Source organism: Anastrepha obliqua, chromosome 2 (assembly GCF_027943255.1).
Source record: "Anastrepha obliqua isolate idAnaObli1 chromosome 2, idAnaObli1_1.0, whole genome shotgun sequence".
In the NCBI taxonomy this organism is placed as follows: Eukaryota; Metazoa; Arthropoda; class Insecta; order Diptera; family Tephritidae; genus Anastrepha; species Anastrepha obliqua.
This window is the reverse complement of record NC_072893.1, coordinates 72,639,309-72,660,591: the sequence shown is the minus strand read 5'-3', so window position 1 is coordinate 72,660,591 and position 21,283 is coordinate 72,639,309. Positions and strand designations below refer to the sequence as shown.

Genomic DNA, 21,283 nt, shown 5'->3' with positions numbered 1-21,283 from the left:
AATCACAGCTCCGAGGCTTCCAATTGATATCGGAATTTCGGCTGATTATTCGGTTTTCGAAAACGGTAGCCAAAAGTTCTAGTGTAACTTTGGCAGTGTGACAAGTTGCACCGTCCTGTTGAAACCAAATGTCGTCCATTTTCGCCATTTACTGTAACCGTGGCTCCTCGCTCATTTTCGAAAAAAAAATGGCTCGATGATGCCGCCAAACCAAAAACCGCACCAAACAGTGCCTCGTTGTGGATGCATTTGCTTCTCTACAGTAACGTGTGGATTTTCTGAGTCCCAAATCCGATAATTTTGCTTATTGACGTAGCCACCGATGTGAAAATCAGAAAAGACGAAGAAGACTCAACACTTTGGAAATCGGTTTTCAATATTTTCCAATTTTGTTCAAGCGTATAGCGTCTCATTTCGTAGATGTCAAACCCATAAGTAAATTATGAACACATTTGACATGTCATTTGTGTTACCATTCTCAAAAAAGTAGGTGGTTCAAAAAGCAAACGCTATATGGCGTTAAATTCCATGACCTGCTCGATGCTTTTACCATATACGGCTAACTTGCATCTTAATGGGTCCTTTGAAATTGTTACTGATTTCGTATTTAATATGGATATTTGCATGTTGTATTTTTGCGAAGATTCTTAAGAAGAATATAGTAAACGTTGAAGATCATCTTCTGAATTCGTCATATTTTTACCTCATTGTTAGAGATACAGGGTGGCTGATGAAAGCCGCTACCAAAAAAAAATTGAATAACTTTTTTTTTTAAGTTATCTGTTCCATTTTTGTTTTAATTTGCAGATTGATCTTTAAAATTTATTAAAATGGATAACTGGGACACGCAAACAAGAATTTGGATAGTCCGCCGTTATCACGCACTGGAGTCCGTAGTTTTGGTACAGAGAGAGTACAGGCGGATGTTTGGCGGCGATCCCCCGAGCAGATGGACCATAATGAGACTGGTGAATAATTTTGCTGAGCAAGGAACAGTCGCAAGAAGGCCTTATCATCGAAACCCACCAGTTCGGACGGAGGAAACGATCGCTGCTGTAGCTGCAGCTATACAAAACAATCCAAGGGTTTCAACAAGAAGCTTATCTGCTCAACTTGGTGTCAGCCGACAGTCTTTGCAAACAATAATGCACAAAGATTTAGACTTATTTCCCTACAAAATTCAAATGGTTAACAAACTGAATGCAGCAGACTTGCCGATTTGCTTGGAATTTTGCCAGAAGATCCTGCTAATGGTGGAAGAAGACCAAAACATGTTAAACTGCCTTTTCATGTCTGATGAGGCCCATTTCGATTTAAACGGCAATGTGAACAAACAAAATTGTCGAATATGGAGTACTTCTAACCCACAGATACTCCACGAGACGGAATTGCATCCTCTTCGCGTGACAGTGTGGTGTGCGGTTTCTTCACGCTGTATTGTCGGGCCTTATTTTTTTGAAGAAAATGGTCACACCGTTACGGTTACTGGAGACCGTTATTTGAAAATGCTGAAAGAATTTTTCTATCCAGAACTACGCCGAAAGAGAATTCCTTTCAACTCTGTGTGGTTTCAACAAGATGGGGCAACGTCTCACATAGCCCAGACTGTTATGACAGAGTTGCGACGAAAATTTCCCAATAAACTGATTTCAAGAGACTCCGAATTTCGTTGGCCCCCCAGGTCGCCTGACCTTACTGCACCTGACTTTTTCTTGTGGGGTTTATGTAAACAAGAAGTTTATAAAACAAAGCCAACAAATTTGGATGAACTAAAGCAATCCATTCGGGCAACAATTGCGGCTATTCCTGTCGCAACTCTCAAAGCAGCAATGAACAACTTTTTACTAAGATGCCGCACTTGTGTCAACGAGCATGGGGGGCATTTAAATTCAATTATTTTTAAAACTAGTTAAGCTACATTTAATAAAATTTAATGACCTTCAACTTCAAAAAAAAATAAATGAATTCCATACACTAAAAAAAAAAGTTATTTGAGTTTCTTAATGTAGCAAAATTCATCAGCCACCCTGTATTAAAACCGTGTATTGCGTCATTAACATCATTAATGATTTCATCCATTATAGTATTAAATATATATATATATATATATAATTGGTGCATACACCAATTTTTGGGGGCTTGGCCGAGCTCCTCCTCCTATTTGTGGTGCGCGTCTTGATGTTATTCCACAAATGGAGGGACCTACAGTTTCAGGCCGACTCCGAACGGCAGATATTTTTATGAGGAGCTTTTTCATAGCAGAAATACACTCGGAGGTTTTCCATTGCCTGCCGAGGGGCAACCGCTATTAGAAAAATGTTTTTCTTAATTTTTGTGTTTCATCGATATTCGAACCTTCGTTCTCTCTGTGAATTCCAAATGGTAGTCACGCACCAACCCATTTGGCTACGGCGGCCGCCTATACCCTGATAATTACTTTGGTCCTTTTTGTCACCTTTTTTAAAGATGCTTTCTTTCCATTCTAATGGAACCTTTCCCGTATCGAGAATCTTTTAAAAAAAAATTGGCTAATTCTTCTAAGAAAACTTCGTCGCCATATTTTATCATTCATTGCATAAGTTTTTGAAAAGCTTGTATACGTTTTTGAAATATTTGTAAATGAAAGATTTTAATTGATGTTCTTTTATTCTATTTCTAAGCATATTAAAAATCTTTTTTTTTTGCCTGTATTGTCCATTTCTGCAGAAGATCTTTCCCAATACTCCATTTTTATATTTCTAATGGATGAGTTTATTCTATTTCTCACTGTTTTGTATTGATTATATGTCGAAGTCTTGTTTTTGTATTTTAAGTATGCTGAGCTTTTTTCTGCTGCATAAGTTTTGACTACGTTGCAGAATCACGGTTTTATATTCGTTCGTTTATTGTTAATTTTTTTCGTTTTCCTACAGCTTCCCATCCTTAATTTTCTTCCACACAATCTCTACTTTTTTTTACCTTTTTATTTTATAAAACCAAAACTTCTACATCGAGAGATACAGTCTTTTTTAGGCACACCTTCGTAGTAAGACAAGATAAAAATGAATACAATGAAATCAATCACAGAATGAAATCTTAAAGTCCTTGTAATTGGTAACAAAACACCCTGTATATTATTATCATAATCTATTCTTTTGTTTTGTTTTTGTTATGCGCCCATCGGCAGCCAATTGCATGCACTTACACTATTTTTCTTGTTTACTTGTTTGCTTTATTTGAACCAAACCATGTCAGCAGTGTCAGCAGGTAATAATAAAAATCAACTACAAAAATAAGTAGTAATCAAAAATATAATCAGAGAAATAAAATAATAAAAGCAATGTTAATAAAAATAAGTAGGAAAGCGAATGGTAAAACCTCCAAAAGATACGAAAGAAAAAATAAAAACTTGTAAACCTTTTACTTTGCGCCACTTTATTTCATCCATACACATATCCATTTATCCGTCTTCATATATACAGTGTGTGTGTGCCTGTGTGTGCATGTATATGCAGCTATTCATACATACATATAAGTTTATGCGTATGTAAATGGTTTTCAGCAACGTACACAACAAAGGGTAACACCAAAAACAATAAAACCAATTGTAGCGTGCAACAACAACATTTTTTAATAAAACAAATCAAAGCAGCAGCTGATAAAACTGGATTTGAGCACGACTAACTTTCGCTTTCAAAACGAGTGAATTGTGCAAAGTCTATAGCAATAAAATGCATACTTACACACATTTACACCTTCCGGTGTGTGTTTACTGCGCTCAACGAACACCTTTACGAATAGTTTGCAAATCATTTTTCGCGCTTCGATTTTAGTAACACAAATCTCTTAACTTCACAATGTTTTGAGCAAAATTTCTCTTTAACTCCATTAGCTGCTGTGCTGCAGACTCCAGTTGTAACACACTAAAACACACACACACGCTCACATTCGTTTGCAAGGCGCTCGTATGGGCGCGTATGTGTCTTGCTCAGGCAATTATGCAGGTAAGCGCTGCCAAATTTACTGTGGCAGTGGAAGTATGAGTGCGAATACTAATAGGTGTTGCTCTCAACTACTCAGCAACTCAACCAGTGATCAAAGGTGCTGTGGCGAGAGCCTCTTGCCCATTATTATCACTGGCAATCACAACAATGGCGAAAAAAACACCTCCTCTTCTTCTTCAACTAACAAGCGTTAACTTTTTATCCTCACACCGCAAACATTTTTTGTTTTTTGAGTACAAATGTCTGCGCTGAGCGCCTCCAACTACGATCTCAGTATGGCTGCCTCAAAGTTAGCTTCTTGGTTGTCAGCTGCCTCCAGCTTAACACCAGCGCTGCCACCATCTTTCAGGCACCGGTCTCAACGCCTTTTCGTGAGCTGTTTCGACAGCGGCGCGCCACTTCGTCGTTGGCTTATGGCTGTATGACGTTTTGAGCTTTATTCAGCTGCCGTGTGATAAAAATACGTTAGTAATCAATTGCAAGCCTAACTGCCAAGACACGGAATTAAGACGCGCCTTCGCTTATTTGTCGTCGTCGCTTTCGAGTCGCTTTTACCTAAGTCGTTGAAATAATCGCTTACAAAATACATACAATCATAAAAAATCAATGAACAAATAGAAGCAAAAGATTGTATTGCACGCGTTTATGAAAATCGTTAAAGCGTGCTGGAAAAGAAAAAACAAAAACAAAAACACACCATACAAAAATAGCAACAATTGTAGCCACACGTACGTACATACCACCTGTTGCTGAGAGGATATTTTGCAGTTACCTTTCATATTTGGAATCGTTGTCGAATTTCGCTATAGAACGGCCAGCCAAAGCGTTTAACGCTAAAATTGTACGTGTTTGAAATTTTCTATTTGTTTAACATTCGATTTCATTGAAAAATATTACTTCATACCAAATTATGCATATGTACATACATAAATCAATATTCATCGGCATATTTTTTGGATTTTTTTTTTGTTCTCGTGTACTTTACCGTGTTTATTACCTATATCATAAGTATTTTTAAGTAAAATTTTACTGTATTTCTGATTTTTGTTTCTCATTTTGTATGCATTATTTGGTATACCTTTTTTTGTAAAATTTTGTGTTTTTCCCCTTTTTTTGTTTTGGTTTTTTCATTAAATGTTTTTGACCATGATCGGCAGTTGCAACCAACTTTGCTACTAACGAAATAAAATCAAAAAAACCAATGGCTATCCCGCATGGGGGGCAATCAATACCACGAACAGAAGCAAAGTGGCAAAAAAATTTACAACGATCTTGCAATCAAGTGCTTAAGTGTAGTTTTGTGTTCATTAAATGCAAGAGCTGTTAATACTTGCTCTCAAAATATTAAAAATTTTTCATAAACACACCAATACATACATATGTATATGTTTGGCAAGACCAAATTGAGGAATTGGCGTAAAAATAATAATAAATATGAGTGCGGGTATGGCTGCTTTTAAGTGTTTTTGGATATGCTTATGTATTAATTTTCATTTTCCATTTTTTAAACTTACAAATTTCCGCTCAATGAACTTCCTTTTTCTTTTCATATACGAAATTACTAATTGTTGGGGTACTGCATGAAATGGCAAACAACGAGCTTTAAAATGAGAAAAATGATCAAAAAAATTAAAAAAACCTATATTTGAGCAAACATTTAGAAATAGGAAGCACACATTTAAAACTGATTGCTCGTAACTTTTATTGTACTTACCTCACTTTTTTTTCTGTTAAAAAAGTTACATTTGAGCCAAACATCTAGAAAGGAGGAATAGGCATTTAAAATTTATTGTCCATTGAATTTATACCTGTACGTTTATAGCGACAACTTTTATAGGGTTCGATATGAATTTAATACATCTCCGACTTAATTGGAGCAGATTTTATGGTCACTCAAAAAAAAACACTTTGATTGATTATAAACTTCTTCCATCATAGTTTGCAAAGATTTTGACATAAACTCAATCCATATCCGGTTTTACTGCATTGATTCACATATCCATTAAAAAACGCATTTGCTTTATTTTCAACCACTTCTTATACAGCTTTTGTTTCCTTACAAATAAATCAGAGATACCAGCGAATGACATAACTACGCCAAGATCTTGAGCAAAGCATTTAGTATACAAACAGTTTTTAGTCACTTTAGAAAACCCAAGTTTTTAACGCAAGTGGCGTCATTATGGCATTGCATCAAAGCTAACAGCTTGCGCAATTTTCCGTGCAAACGGCATTTTTTATTAGAATTGCATGCAATAAATTTTCAGAAAACCGCCCGATGTATTTTATTTAATTTTTATTTACTCAATTGCTTTACGCTCTGGAAAAAATCAGATTAGTCGTTTTATCTCTGCAAAAATAATCAAATTTGATGTATCCTCCAATTTCGTTTTGAATAACTTTTTTACTAAATAAAAAAATGATTCTAGGTGATAAAATGATGTTTGTATATTGAAGCTGTCTAGTTCACAAGTCTCAAATATGTATGTGTGAATTAAAAAAAACAACTCCTTCGCAAAATTTTAGTTTTTTCACAAAATTTTAGTTTTTTCACTGATTAGGTGCTTAAATATCGGGTATTAGAAACAATTCTAATAGATTGATCGATTTTCGAACGTTAATAAAATTCAATAAATTTACGACATATGATGAAATCATATGATCATCTCTCTTTCGTTTCAAATCAACTTCAAAAGACAAAATATTTTCTGCTACAACTAAACTAAAGTAGTAAAAGTTTTCAGAGTATGTTAAATATTTTTGAAAAATATATATTATTTTTTGCTTGCTCACTCCTCTCGCGAGGAGTCTTGCATTGGTTCCATTAATCTATTTGATTTCTGACAGGGTAGGCGACTAGCCTGCCGCTAGAAAAATATATATAAATGAAATCTCAATTTACAATCAAGATAGTAATCGCTGTCTGAAAAATGAGGAGCAATCATCTTAGCTCCTACTTCTCACCTGCCATACTTTCACAAGTCTAAGAAACAGTCATCCTGACTCCCATTTTTTTAACTACACCTGTGCTGATGAAAAATTTGGATATTTGTCGCCTGCTGAGTTTTATCATAAGCATGTAGTGCTTCTCTGGAGGTCGCCATAGCCGAATGGGATGGTGTGAACCACCAAAATGAAGAAACAGTTTTTTCTATTATAATAGCGGTCGCCCATCGGCAAGCAATGGCAAACCTCCGAGTGTATGTCTGTCATGAAAAAGCTCCTCACAAAATATATCTGACGTTCGGAGTCGATTTTTTCGTGAATTTTTTTGGGAAGGAAAGAAATATTCAATTGAAACGAAACTTTCAGGTTTTATTGTTATATATTTCAGCAGTTTTCTCAAATTTTTTCATTGAAATATATTTCATATTATGCCTGGTGCAAGCTTTTTGCCGAGGCGCCTCGAGTGTGCATGTGTCGTGCGGCGGGAAAGGTGCAGGTCGCAATTTTCATCTGAAACCAAAAACCCAAAAAACTGTTTATTTTAGTATAGTATATCTTCTAGTTAAACCAAGGAAATTAAACAAAAAGTGAGAAATTCAACAATTTTTCGCTAATTAAAAAAAAAAGTAAATTTTTTTGGAAAAACAAATTCACTTTAGATTGTTTAAAAAGTGAGTTAATCATATTTTTCTTAAGATTTTTTAGGTTCAACTAGAAGAGAATTTAGTTCCGAACACAATCAATGTTATCTCGTTTCGATAGGACGTTTAACTTTTTCCCTATCTTTCCCGCCAATTAGGAAAAATCGTAAAAATAAGAAACCGAGAAATCGCATTTCGGGCGATCCGGCCGCTCGTATACCTGCTCGACGCTTGCTCACAATTTCTTTTGTAACTTCTAAAATATTTTGAATTTGCTTCTGAAATTTTAAGAACACATTCTTGCATAGTTTGGAAAGGTATTTATGCCAAAAAAAATCGATTTTTTGAAGCCTCTAAAGCAAAATTTATGATGTAAAGGAAGCCTACATAGATTTTGCCGAATTTCAAAAATTCGCAAAGTCAAGGTTTGATAAGGTGACTTTAGAGATGAATGCAGGTGGTGTCAAAGATGCCAAAATTATGAAATAATGATATGTTTTTTTTCAATGAAATGCCGTAAAAAATTGGCACAACAATTCTGGCCTTTTTAGCAATTTTGAATATTGCCGTTATGCTTATCTATCTAACATGTGGACTCGGGGATACAAGCAGCGTATTCACCTAGAACCTATAGACAGCCAAAGGCTAAGATCAATATTATAGAAAAAAAAATATTCTTCAATACTGAGAAGTCAAGAACACTACATATAATTCCAGATCTCAATACAGTTTCGAAGTAGCATTTCGCGCGTTGTGAGTGCAGCCAGAAATGGTTATATCGACTTCCCATGTCACTCTAAAAATTTTGATTTGCAGGTCGCATAAAAAACTGTAAAAAATCAACGCGATTGATTGAGCCACTTATAAAGGGTAGTTAAGTTTCAAGGGCCGGTGTTGATTTTGAATAAAATACAATTTTTTCTTTAAATTATTGTCATTTCTCTTTATTATGATAATATTGACATGGTTCAATTACGCATAGAACAAAATATCGGCCAAATGGCCGCCACGGCCTCGGCGGCACATCTACATCCGATGGTCCAAATTTTCGATGACGCTGAGGCATAATTGAGGTTCTATGCCGTTAATGTGCTGAATTATCTCATACTTTAGCTCTTGAATTGTTGCTGGCTTATCAACGTACACCTTTTCTTTCAAATAACCCCAAAGAAAAAAGACCAACGGTGTCAAATCACATGATCTTGGCGACCAATTGACATCGCCGCGACGTGAGATTATTCGGCCATCAAATGTTTCGCGCAAAAGAGCCATTGTTTCGTTAGCTGTGTGATAAGTGGTACCGCCTTGTTGAAACCACATATCGTCCACATCCATGTCTTCCAATTCAAGCCATAAAAAGTTCGTTATCATCTCACGATAGCGAACACTATTCACAGGAACTGCCTGACCGACCTCATTTTGGAAAAATACGGCCCTAGGATGCCGCCGGCCCATAAAACCATAAACCAAACAGTCTCTCTTTGTGGGGGTATTGATTTTTTAGCAATCACACTTGGATTATCATTCACCCAAATGCGGCAATTCTGCTTATTGACGAATCCACTGAGGAGAAAATGTGCTTCATAACTGAAGATGATTTTCTTCGAAAATTGGTTATTCACTGTTGCCATTTCCTGCCACCGTTCTGACTATTGACGACACTTAAAATGGTCAAGAGGCTTTAGTTCTTGAGTCAATTCCTCCTTGTAATCGTGTAAATGCATGTCTTTATGCATAATGTTCATCAACGACGAGCGTGAGAGGTGCAATTGTTGGGCACGACGACGAGTTGAGGTGGACGGCTCTTCAACCACACTATCGCGAACAGCAGCAATATGTTCTACAGTACGAGCCGTACGAGCATGCACTGGTGTTTTCACATCTTCTACAGACCCGGTTTGCTCAAACTTTTGCACAACTTTTGCTATTGTACGCGCGTGTTAAATTGAGCGAAAAAATCACGAAGTGCGCGATATGCATTTTGATTTGAACGCCCGTTTTCATAATAAGCCTGAATAACTTTAACGCGCTGTTTGATTATGTATCTTGCCATAATTTAAATTGAGTTAGTCTGAAATTAAAAAATATTGAACCAAATGCAAAAAACAACTTGACATTTAGGTGTGGTTTCCATTCAACATCGGCCCTTAAAATTTAACCATTTAGCAATTTCGCAATTAAAAGTATATAGCCAAGATTTATTGGGCTATAAAACTGCGTACCAAAAGCTTTTTCAAAAATTCTGATTGAAAAGTGTGAAAGTTTGATGAAAAATTGGTCTTTAAATCTCGAAAAATTCTCGAGAAAACTAAACAGAAAATAAATAAATTGTTAAAACTTGTCAATAGTCAGCCAATAGTAACTTGTCCTAGTGTTGTAGCTAGGAAACTTTATTTCGAGGAAATTGTAGTTAATACTTTTCATAAAGTCCATAAATTTTCATATCACTTTAATTCGGCTATAATTTTTTCTAAATGCTACTAGTTTACCACACGTTTTTCCTAAACGATTATTTCCGTGTTTTCCGCTATGAAAAATGAGTTATATTGTGATTGTAAAAGAAAAAAAAGCGTAGTCCACTTTCCTATTTCTCGTTTTCTATCTTATACTTCTGCATTGGAAATTGCATGAAAATGTAAGTACATACTCAGATAAAAAACTATGATTCATAGATTTCCTGTCAGTTACTGCTTTTGCTTTTGTTTTTGTTTTAGCTTTTATTACATTCTTTGTTTAATTAGCTAAGTAGATAAGTTAATATTTGCGAGCTGTAAAATATTCAAGTGCAACAATTGTCAGTCAGTTAGTCGCAAATGTCAAATCAACTCATAGTTTTTTCTCCACTCAGCACCCTTCTAAGCAGCCAATTAGCTACAGCGCACGAATGCGATGCTCAAAGTAACCAATTAGCTTTTGTGTTTGTAACAATGCATTTTTAGGCATTCCATTTTTGTTGTTTTTTGTGTTTTGTCGCAATTTGCTTTGTAAGCTTTGTTGATTATCGCACCTATATTGAATCTGTCAACCTGTCATCTCAATCAGGTTATAGTAAGTATATTTTCTCATTTTTAAGTTAATAAATGATTCATGGAAAATAGATTTCCGTAGTTAGCAATATTTTTTTTTCTCGAGATACAAATAGGAGTATAGATCTTAATGATAATACCTTTATACCTGCGCTACGCAGTACTTTTCCATCTCAAGTCACCTTGTCCACTGAAATGTCAATAAATTTTATGTGTTACAATTAATAACTAATTTTCAATTAAACTTTGCTCTTCACAAATTCTGACACATATTTTGGTGGATTGGCAGAATTGCCGTTGCATTGTCTGGGTGTTGTGAGCCGTTTGATATTGGAGAAAAAATATCGCATTTATGGGGAATCAATTCTTCTTAAGTAAACTCATCCCATATTTGGCTGATGTATTTAGCTCGGCTTATCTCACTTTTGGCTTCAATAAACTAGAGGGATTTCTCCAGCGATATAGTTGTGGGTCCATAGAAGATATTCAACATAAATTGTTGCGTATGCTGAGGGGCATCACGATAATCTGACCTAAGAGATGTTACAGGAATTAGAGAAACAAGTTAGCATATGTTCATTTTGAAGAGGGTTTGATATGTTCCGAAGAATAAATAAAGGTTGTAAAAAGTATACGAACCAAAATCCAAAATGGTTAAAAATGTCAGCCTTGAAATCCAATGGAAAATCTCTCTTGCCAGTAAGTACTGCTTTGGTCTAAGTAGGCGATTGGGTATTTAAATCACTCTCGACGAACGCAACTAGTACTTTATAGATAAATCTCTAATCAAGCCAATCTCATTGCATCACGCAGAAGTTTGGGCGATGTCAACATCCGATGAAGGACCCTTGAAGTACTTGAGAAAAAGATTCACCGGAACTTTTTTGGAAGCTTTACATTTTGGTGACGGAGTATTGCAGGTGATGAAGCAATGAGCTGTACGAGCTTTACGATGATATAGCATAGTGTAACAAATAAAGATCCGCTGACTAGGTTGTGTGATACAAATGCATGCAAAAGCTCCGGCTTTGAAAGTATTCGATGCGATACCATCTGGCAGTAGTAGATGAGAAAAGGTCTCTTTTGTGTTTGAGAGATCAGGTGGAGAAGTATTTGGCTTCTGTTGGTGTCTCCAACGAGCGCAAATCGACACGAGAAAGAACCTACTGGCGCTCTTTGTTGATCTCGATTCAAAGCGTTTAAGCAGCTAGCGCGCCAATCAAGAAGAAAGTGGTTTATATCAGATTAGGCTTAGTAATTTTAGAGAAATAGTTAATATTAAATCATGCGACAAAAATCAACTTTTATTGTTAACCAGGAAAATTGTATATGCACGTGAAACTGCAAATCTTATATAGTAATGCGGCATAACCAGTTTTTTAATTTTCTTGTCAATTTATTGTAATTTCTTAGAGGGCTTTAAAATTTCAAAGAGAAATTGCAAACAGAGGTATCCATTGCGTATACTTTATTTCCTAGGAGAAAAGTTCAAATATTTTTCATATCTTTTTATAATAATAATAGCAAGAAGAAACGAGTTCTGGTATATAAATATGTACCACATATAGTATATTCATTAAGAAGTGGGAACAATATTTCGTACAAATTTTTCAAAGAACATCATTCAATTATATTTGACGGTGCGAAAAGTAAATTTGACGGAATTTTTAAAGTTGGAAATTTGCATTTTTGTGGTTTTTATTAGATATTCAGTTATAGCTTTTAGAAAAAAAAAATGAATATTTAAAAATTGGAGAAAAATAGTAAAAAGTTGACAAAATTTTGAGGTGCTATCGTTTTGTTGCTGGCTGTGTGTGCAGTAGGCCGGGTCGATTTGTGGGGAGGCAAAAAAATCGCCCATTGCTTTGTGAAAATCATATTCTAGGGATCAAAATAAGAAACTTTGCCGAAGGAACCATACCTCTAAAACGAATTCTGATGTCCCCCAATTTGGGTCGAACTTTTAGTGTCTTTTGTGAGGAGGCAAAAAAATCGCCCATTGCTCTGTGAAAATCATATTCTAGGGATCAAAATAAGAAACTTTGCCGAAGGAACCATACCTCTAAAACGAATTCTGATGTCCCCCAATTTGGGTCGAACTTTTTAGTTTCTTTTCTCATGTAAAGGCCAAAAATGGTGATATTTTGAAATGATTGTATGGGGAATCCCCCAGGGGAGTTCCAGGGGGTGTGCCACTGGCATGGGTGGATCGGCCGTCCAAAGTTAGTGGGGGTCGGTCATACATTTGGCCTCGATTGGAGCACTCTAAATGGGTCAAAGAGGGATTTTTCGTTCGACCCAAATTGGGGGACATTAGAATTCGTTTTAGAGGTATGGTTCCTTCGGCAAAGTTTCTTATTTTGATCCCTAGAATACGATTTTCACAGAGCAATGAGCAATTTTTAAATCGACCCGCCCTAGTGTGCAGCCTTAAGTAGCAGTTGTGTTAGTACTAAGGTAGCTTTAATTTGAAGCAGGTACAGCGCGTTTCATTCCTTTTCAAGTCACTATGAGGGCACTATCAGATTAAGCAAGTTCTAACTTCATCAAAAGAATATACTTTACTTGACCTACAATCCTGTCTACGTAATCAAATATGAATATAAATCTGAAATTAAAATATTTAGCTAAAACAGCATAATGTAATTCTAAATGAATTACCTTCTACAAAATGTGACTAGCGATCTCAAAAACAAAAAAATAAAACGAGCCTATTACATAATTTACGAACCACTCCACTCATAAGCGCCGATAAACACGATTTTGCCAAACAAAATTTTTAAAAATGCTCGTCGTCACAATCGAGATTTAAGAGCAATTATTGTGTGCTCTAAAACGAATGTCGGTTTAAAAATGTGAACAGTCAATTTTACAACGCACAAAGTACGACTGTATGTATGTATAGTATATGGGAAAAAAAAAATATATATATATGTTTATAAATATGTACATATTACATATATAATTTCGGTAGGTTGCACATATACCTACTCATAATAATAAATCTCCGAAATGCTTAAATTTTTATATGCTAGCCGCTCAGACTTTACCCGGCTATAAAACAGCAGAATGTTATAATAAATAAAAAAATACTTTTTAAAATTCTATGAGCATTATATGATTAAAATGAAAAGTAGAAAACGTTTGCAATTAATTAGTATGCGTTTGGAGATTTTCGGTTTGAGGTTGGATTAGAAAAATTCATACTTTGGTAAAACCATTATTTTGGGCTTAGTTCATTTGACGTACGACGAAATTGTAAAATTATTTAAATTATGTTTTTTTAGAATATTCCTTATGTTGCTGTTCTAGTTGGTTTAGATATTTCTTCTCTTTGCTAAATAGACTTAGAAGTAAAAACGTGCGTCAGCAATATTAATTTTGATCACTTTCATTTTTCTAAAATAAATAGATAATGTGTGATTTTTTTTTAATGCTTATATTATTTTTTGGCTTAAGGATTTTTTCGCGATTTTCATAAAACAAGATAATGTTAATGGTTTAGTCAAAACTATGTTCATTAAATTAAACAAAATTTTGTTAAATTCAACAAATATTCATCTAAGTTTTAAACTATTTCATTTGACTTTCAGGGAAATCTAGGTTTACATATTTTAGTAAATCAATTGCAGACTTTAACGACTAAAAGACCGCATGGGTTTTAAGAAATAAAGAAAACAGGCAAAACTGATCAAAATGTTGATGTAGCAGCCATTTTGTTTTTTGTGTTTTTGCAGACGACTTTTTGCTCTTTATTCCATACTAAATAGCTGTATCTGGCGCACGTTGCTACGGATTTCAGTTCACAGCGAACCGTTTCCTATGTCTACAAATACATGGTCATAGTAATTTTTATGACAATCGGTTGAACGGGGCGGAACTTGCTACTCTGCAGCGCCACCTGGTGGCGAGTGGCATCAATGAGCATATTCTACAAACCTTCTCCGTAGAAAAATACATATATATAACAATTTTTATAATAATCGGTCCAGTAGTTTTTGAGTTCATCGATAACATGCAGACAAACATTCATTTTTATATATAATATAAGAAAAGAAGAAGATGAAAAAAATTTCTTCCAGAAAAAAATGTATTTTATGTGATATTTAGAAAATCAAAGCCAGTAGTAGTTAGTAGTTTAGATTAGTTACTTGAGGTTGTCTTGTACAGTGCCGAGACACACTGAGGCACTTTTTGATACCATTTTTAAGGCTGGTTTAGCTGCACTCTTACAAATTAAACAATTGAGGTAGGGAATAAGTTCGTAGCGTTTTTACAGAAGACTTTAAGGTTAGGCTAGGTTAGCCTGGTTGGCTACCAGATGGAGACCGACCTCTATGAGTTCTGAAAGTAGACTAGGATGTCAGCGCTTTGGCTAAACTAAGCAGCGCTAGGAGATCCGCTTTTGAGACGTCCTCCAGACCCTCAAACAGTGGGGCTCCCAGGCAAATAAGTCGCATTTTTAATGATGCAAGACAAACGCGCAGAAGGTGTTCTAAAGTTTCCTTAACATCCTCTCTACATTTCCTGCATTTGTCCGTGTTAGCAATCCCTATCTTGTACTCATGTGCAGCCATTAGATTATGACCTGTTAGCATACCTATGATAGTTCTGCAGTCCTTCGCGAGAGCGTAAGTATGAAATGTATCAGTTTTTTGTCGTTAGTTCTACACTTGACTTTTGCTGAAGACTTTTATTTAGACAAAAAACCATAATTAAATCAATAAGCTAATCAATTATATATTTGCCGTTGCTGTTTACAACCTCTTCCCACCTCTCGACCAATTTGTTGATGCCGTTCCGCCAAAAATCGCTTGGTCTGTTGTCAAATAAGTTGTTGGGCCAGTTTTTAAGGACCTCTTTTTGTTATCGAAAGTAACGCCCTTCACACGGTTTAACAGGGAGCAGAAAAGATGGTAAGCGGTCGGTACAAGGCCCGGAGAATACGGCGGATGCTGAAGGGCCTCCCATTCAAGCTCTTGGAGTGCGGCTATGACGAATTGTGCTACATGGGGCCTGGCATTGTCGTGAAGGAGTATAGTTTGACCATGTCGATCATGTATTTTCAGTCGAAAAGCCTCATTCATGCGGTGTAACTGGGCAATGTAGAGCTCTTTGTTAACCGTGGCCTTCTTTTCGAGCATTTCCCAGTATATCATGCCCTACCAGACCCACCAAACACATATAATGATGTTCATATAATGATGTTCATCCGGCTTGACTCTCTGCTTTGGCGTATCTACTGGAGCCACCCACTCTTTTCTTTTCTTCATATTTGATATATAGGCAACAGTTCTTACCTCCCGTCACGATTCGGTACAAAAAGCGCTGTTAATGACCGCGTGTTTTTCGATGGCGGGGGAGATGCTGAGAAGCAATTTGAAGGCGAGTTTGTTTGCTTTTTGGTTGACCTCGTGAGGCACCCAGACTCCTAATTTATCGGTAAATTCCATTGAACGAAGGTAATTGAGAATCGTTTTATGATCGCAGTTAATTTTTTCCGCCAATTCACGACTTATTTGAGACGTTCTTCATCGAATTCAAAAGGCCTTCTGCTGTGGGACGTGTCATCGACGTCAAAGTCGCCAACTTTGAACTTTGCAAACCATTTTCGTGCATTCGTCTATGACACCTTCTCCACATACGTCGTAAATGTCTCTGGCTGCTTTGGCAGCTTTTTGACCTCAATTAAAAGGCAAAGAAGAGGAGGTGTCGAAAATGTTGATTTTTGCCTCCTGGGTATTCCATTTCTAAGCCTCAAAACTAATAAAAAATTAAATAGCTCAAAAATACAATTAACATAGTTTTGTGGAGCAGAAAGAGTTCTATCGAACAGCGAAATTGTTGCAAAATAAAAGAAAATATTAAAACGCTATGAACTTATTCCCTAACCCAATACATCGATTTTAATTTTGGTAAACCTTAAATATTGAAGTCCATCACTTGACGAAGGAGAGCGCAATTTAAATGAATTTGATAGTAGAGCGATTTTGCCGATTTGGGGCTAGATTTTTTATCTTATTCTACAAGTCAATTGAGTAGTGACGAAAGAATAACCTTCTCATCATCAGCAGAGCAGTGCTGTGGCAACTGAATGATTGAAGGCTCTCAATATTCTTCGTAGTCACGGCGGCTGCGGCCAACCTCGTTTATTGGCGAACCCATTCTACTGGCATGTCTTACAAGGCACTAAATAATAAAAAATCGAAAATTTTAAATTTTCAAAATAAATTTCAAGATGCTCTTAAGCTTCCCACCTCATGACCGCAAGCAGAAATTTTAACACCAAAGCGTGACTTTTTCCAGTAAATAGCCGGCAAGCTGCAAGCAGATAAAAGGCAAAAGCGAATAACAGTAGCTGCACAAAGAGCGACATGTTTAAGAGCTGTTGTTACTTGCAATCGCTTTCAAACTACAATGCTCTCTGCAATAAATATATATTTTTTTAGGAAAAGCAGCAATTTTTTTATTTTGAAGTCGCTCTACTGTTGCAATACACATTACGGGTAATTTCGCTCAACCCACTTTGCTCGATCGAAATATTGGCACATCGGGCACATCGGTGTCAACGCCATCAGCAGCAGTACAAAAGACTTACCAGCATCATTGAATTGTCTTGCAAAAGTATATTTACTCTCCGCTGCCAAGTCATTACGCCGCTTGGAATTTACCATTCATAATATTTATTGTTGTGTGATTTGCAGCAGCTGACAGTGAGCAATAGCGTGAATGGATGAGGCTGCAAAAAAAAGCAATTTTGTAAATAAAATAAAATATGTAAAGTAAATGAAAGTGTAAACGACAATATGAAAAGGGGACACAACAATGTTGTGAGAGGAAAAAACTAACCGCACTAAAATAAAAAATAACCAAAAAAAGAAAAAACTAATAAAAAATTACAAAAATAAAAATAAGTAAAACATCAGCGCGCACATAACTGTGACATAACAACCAAAGCGGTTTTGAGCACAAGCAACTGCCACTCAGCCATTCAACCATCCATCCGCTCACGTGTGGTACGTCTCTCCAGCTCACTACGCTGCTGCCGACACGCCAATGCGCAAGCCTAACCACAATGCCTCTGGCGTGAATGTTGAGTGTGGCGGCGTTTATTGCCTCAAGCCATTTTTCTGCCTTTTCTTAATTCCATACCACCTACTTTCTTACTTTTCATTTCATTTTCAGAGGAAGAAGAAATGTCTAGTCGTGAGCTCTTTTGCTCTCGCTTGCATACGCCGATCACGGCAGACTTTGTTACTTCATTGTTGCTGCCAACAGTAATTTGTTGCCAATAATAGCTTCATAATAAGGTTAATAGTATTTTTTTGTATTCTTTTTTTTTTTTTTGGTTTTTTTATCGATTTTCTTAATAGATTATTGCGTGGATGGAGGTCATCAAACATTTCGCATAATCCATTAACATATTTATAATGATAGAAATTGTGTAATACCTGCAATGCAATCATAATTTTATTGCCTACTCACGATTGGTGATTTTTAGTAAGGTAGAGCTTGGCGCCGCTTTTTTTTAGTTTGTTTGCCAATATTTGATTGTGTTTATTAAGTTAAGAAAAACACTTATGAAGAATTTACGCTGATCATATCACTGCCGGTACTTTGTAAGTAAGATTGCAGCACACTAATACTGATACAGTTCATAAATAAAGTTTTTTTACAAAGGGGGAAAAACGCTTATTTTTATAAATAAATTATTAATTTATGAAACTTTTACTTTTTTATGGAAATATATTTGCTTATGGTACTTAAAATTACATTGCTACGGAACAATATTATAAATATACTGCGTTAAATAACTATAGCACTGGAACGATTAACAAGTTTTGACATTTTTTTTCTGATTCAATTTATTTTATATGAAAATGTATTTTTTTCCTGCAAAAACCATATAAATTCAAGTTTACAACTTTATGAATATTAAAAATAAATCAATAAATTTTTATCAAGCTTGACACTCTTTGCTTAAAATTTTTACAAAAATTGCTGGTGCACAGTTTTATAATCCATTGAATTTCGTGCAAGAAAGTGACTCAAAAATCACCTTGATTTTTAACAATTTTTTTTTTTGCTGATGGCGTTGAATGTTTCCGTCCTTTGAAGAAAATACACAAGGCCGCCGACAAAAAAAATTTAAATTTGAATTTTGAGCCACTTAAAACTTAAATTTTCAAAATTCAGTTGACAATAAAAATAGGTTTGTGGGTGACTACAGTTCGAAAGACGTAGGTTCGAATTTCCGTGAACCACCAAAATGAAGGAAAGGTGTTTTCGAATAGCGGTCGCACCTCGGCAGGCAATGGCAACACTCGGAGGTTTGAAAAAGCTTCTGAAAAAAGTATCTCACGTTCGGAGTCGGCTTAAAAATGTAGGTGACTCCATTTGTGGAGCAACATCAAGACGCACACCACAAATAGGAGGAGCAGCGTGGTGAAACACCCAAAAACGATCTAAGAGCCAATTGTATATATAAGTATATATATATATATATATGTATATATACAGGGCCCGCCATCTATCGTTACGGATTTGAACTAGGTATTATTTGAAGAATGGTAACACTTAGCTGTCATCTGATTTGACAGAAAATTAGTTTTATTCTTCCGGATCTTATATATGTATAATTTTTCCAAAAATTCTGATTAAAAAAATCATAAACAAAAGGTAATCTAATTTCGAAGTCTCAAGAAATTCTTTTTTTTGTTTACTTATTTTTTTTTAAGCTTTGCAATTTCCTGGAACCCAGGAATTTTTGCTTAATGTACTTAAGCCAAATACTCTATAGGACGAAGTCAGGTAGATATTAAGAACATTATTTAATTGAGTCAAGACTCTAGCAAAGAGAGGAAATTATATATACATAATTGAGTTTTGGTACATACCGGAGACTCCTCACAGGAATAAAATAGTTTAGTCTCTTCAAGAGGGCCGAGCAGTCTAACTATCCACTAGGAAGATCAATGACCAGATTGCAGCGGAAAGACTCAGAAAGATGAATCTGGATTGTAGAGGCTTCAGAGATAAAGTACCACAGCGAGATTCATAAGGGGGCTATTATGACTGAATAGATATGCTGTTAGAGATATTTTTAAAACTGTCAGTTATTTGACAAAGAAATTCTTTTAATAAAGTCGTACACAAAAGCATAAAACACTTGACATATAGAACATTCTATGGAGTATAAAAGTCACCGCATCAGGTTTATAATGTTGTGGTGCAAAGTTCTCAACAGGGACGAAAGCCGGAGATGCTGGTTTCGCTTAAAAATAGTATTAATATTTTTTTATTTCCTTGCTCACTCTTCTGGGAAGCATAGGACCTCGGCAAAGCTCCGTGTTGCGTTGGTTTCTATAATCTATGTTTTTTTTTATATTATATTTTTATTAAACTGATTTAGGACTAATTCTTAGTAAATAAATGAAAATACGCCAGAAGCAAAGCAACCAGTCATGAGAAATATTTGAATGAGGGAAACGAAAAATCAAATAAGATGTGAAAGACAAGGTTTTATTATTTACCCCCAGTTGTAAACAAGATACCCTCATTTTCTGTAAAAAGGCGATTATTCTGTCCTAATAATGATTCTCTAAATTATGGCGAATGCCGTTAAAAGCATTAAAAATCGCGGTTCAATAGCAATTGGAACCACATCTCATGTAAAGATTTTTTAAACGAAAAGTTCATTTAGGAAAAAATTCTATTTATTTCTATATTTATATATATTCATAATAAAGACATGCCAAATTTTAGTAAACTCAGCCGATTAATTTTTATGTTAGACATCAAGACAGATGAAAATGGAAAATGAAGTTTTCAAAAATCGCAAGGGGTCAGTACCAAAGTTTTAACTTTTTTTCATATTAAAATTTATTTTATGGATTTAAACATTTTAAACTTAAAAAAATTGAGAAGAAACACCTTTTTTTGAAGCCGACTGGTAAGAGGCCCCCCTTAAATATTGACATCAAGTACTATTACTTTTTTTTTTTAAGAATAAATACCGTTGGTATATCTGCTATATTTTTAGCAAATGTAAGGAGTCTGAAACAAAACAGAAGCGAAGTGTAGGCTTGTCTCTTAGACCGAAACTACGATGGTTGAAGTCCGAAAAAATCTCAAAAGCCCAAAATTGTAATAATTTTTTTTTTTTTGCTGCAAAAAAGTAAATTAATAAAAAAAAATTATTGTTCAATTGTTTAAAAAATGGATTAAATATAAGTTTATAATTATAATCCTAGTTCACGTTATAAAGACACACATATGTCCAGAAAAAGCTGCAAAATTTTTGCCTGATCGCACTAATACTTTCTTTTCTGCATCATATAAACCAGTTTTTCGAGAAAAATGTTAGTTGATGTGTATATGCTGTAGTCAAATGATGGCAAGTAAAAATATCAATTTTTTTCTTTATTCACCAAATGAGACACTTCTCGATTAGCGCTTGAGCCGCCAACCAAAAGCTTGTCAAACGTATCATCTCGACCTCTCTAGCATCGTCTTTTGTCATAATTCAGTAAATCGACTGGTATTACCTAAACAGCATTTTGCGATCTCCATCAGAATTTACTTTGAAAAGCTCACTAGTATCCGATGTCTGTTGTGAGCCAAGGTTGTTCAATCGCAGGGCATTGACAAAAAATAATTTCAATGTAAACTTGCTTACGTATAAGTG

At 35.3% G+C, this 21,283-nt stretch overlaps 1 protein-coding gene across 3 annotated transcripts in view; it reads left to right on the top strand.

Annotated features, from left to right (window-relative positions):
* Window positions 1-4,471: 4,471 nt before the first annotated feature.
* LOC129237150 (uncharacterized) overlaps window positions 4,472-21,283 on the top strand; it is an 81,932-nt gene continuing 65,120 nt past the window's right edge. For all 3 annotated transcript variants that reach the window (XM_054871648.1, XM_054871649.1, XM_054871647.1), the window contains exon 1: window positions 4,472-4,824. The gene's annotated coding sequence lies outside the window, so the exon portion shown is untranslated. The remainder of the gene's footprint in view (window positions 4,825-21,283) is intronic.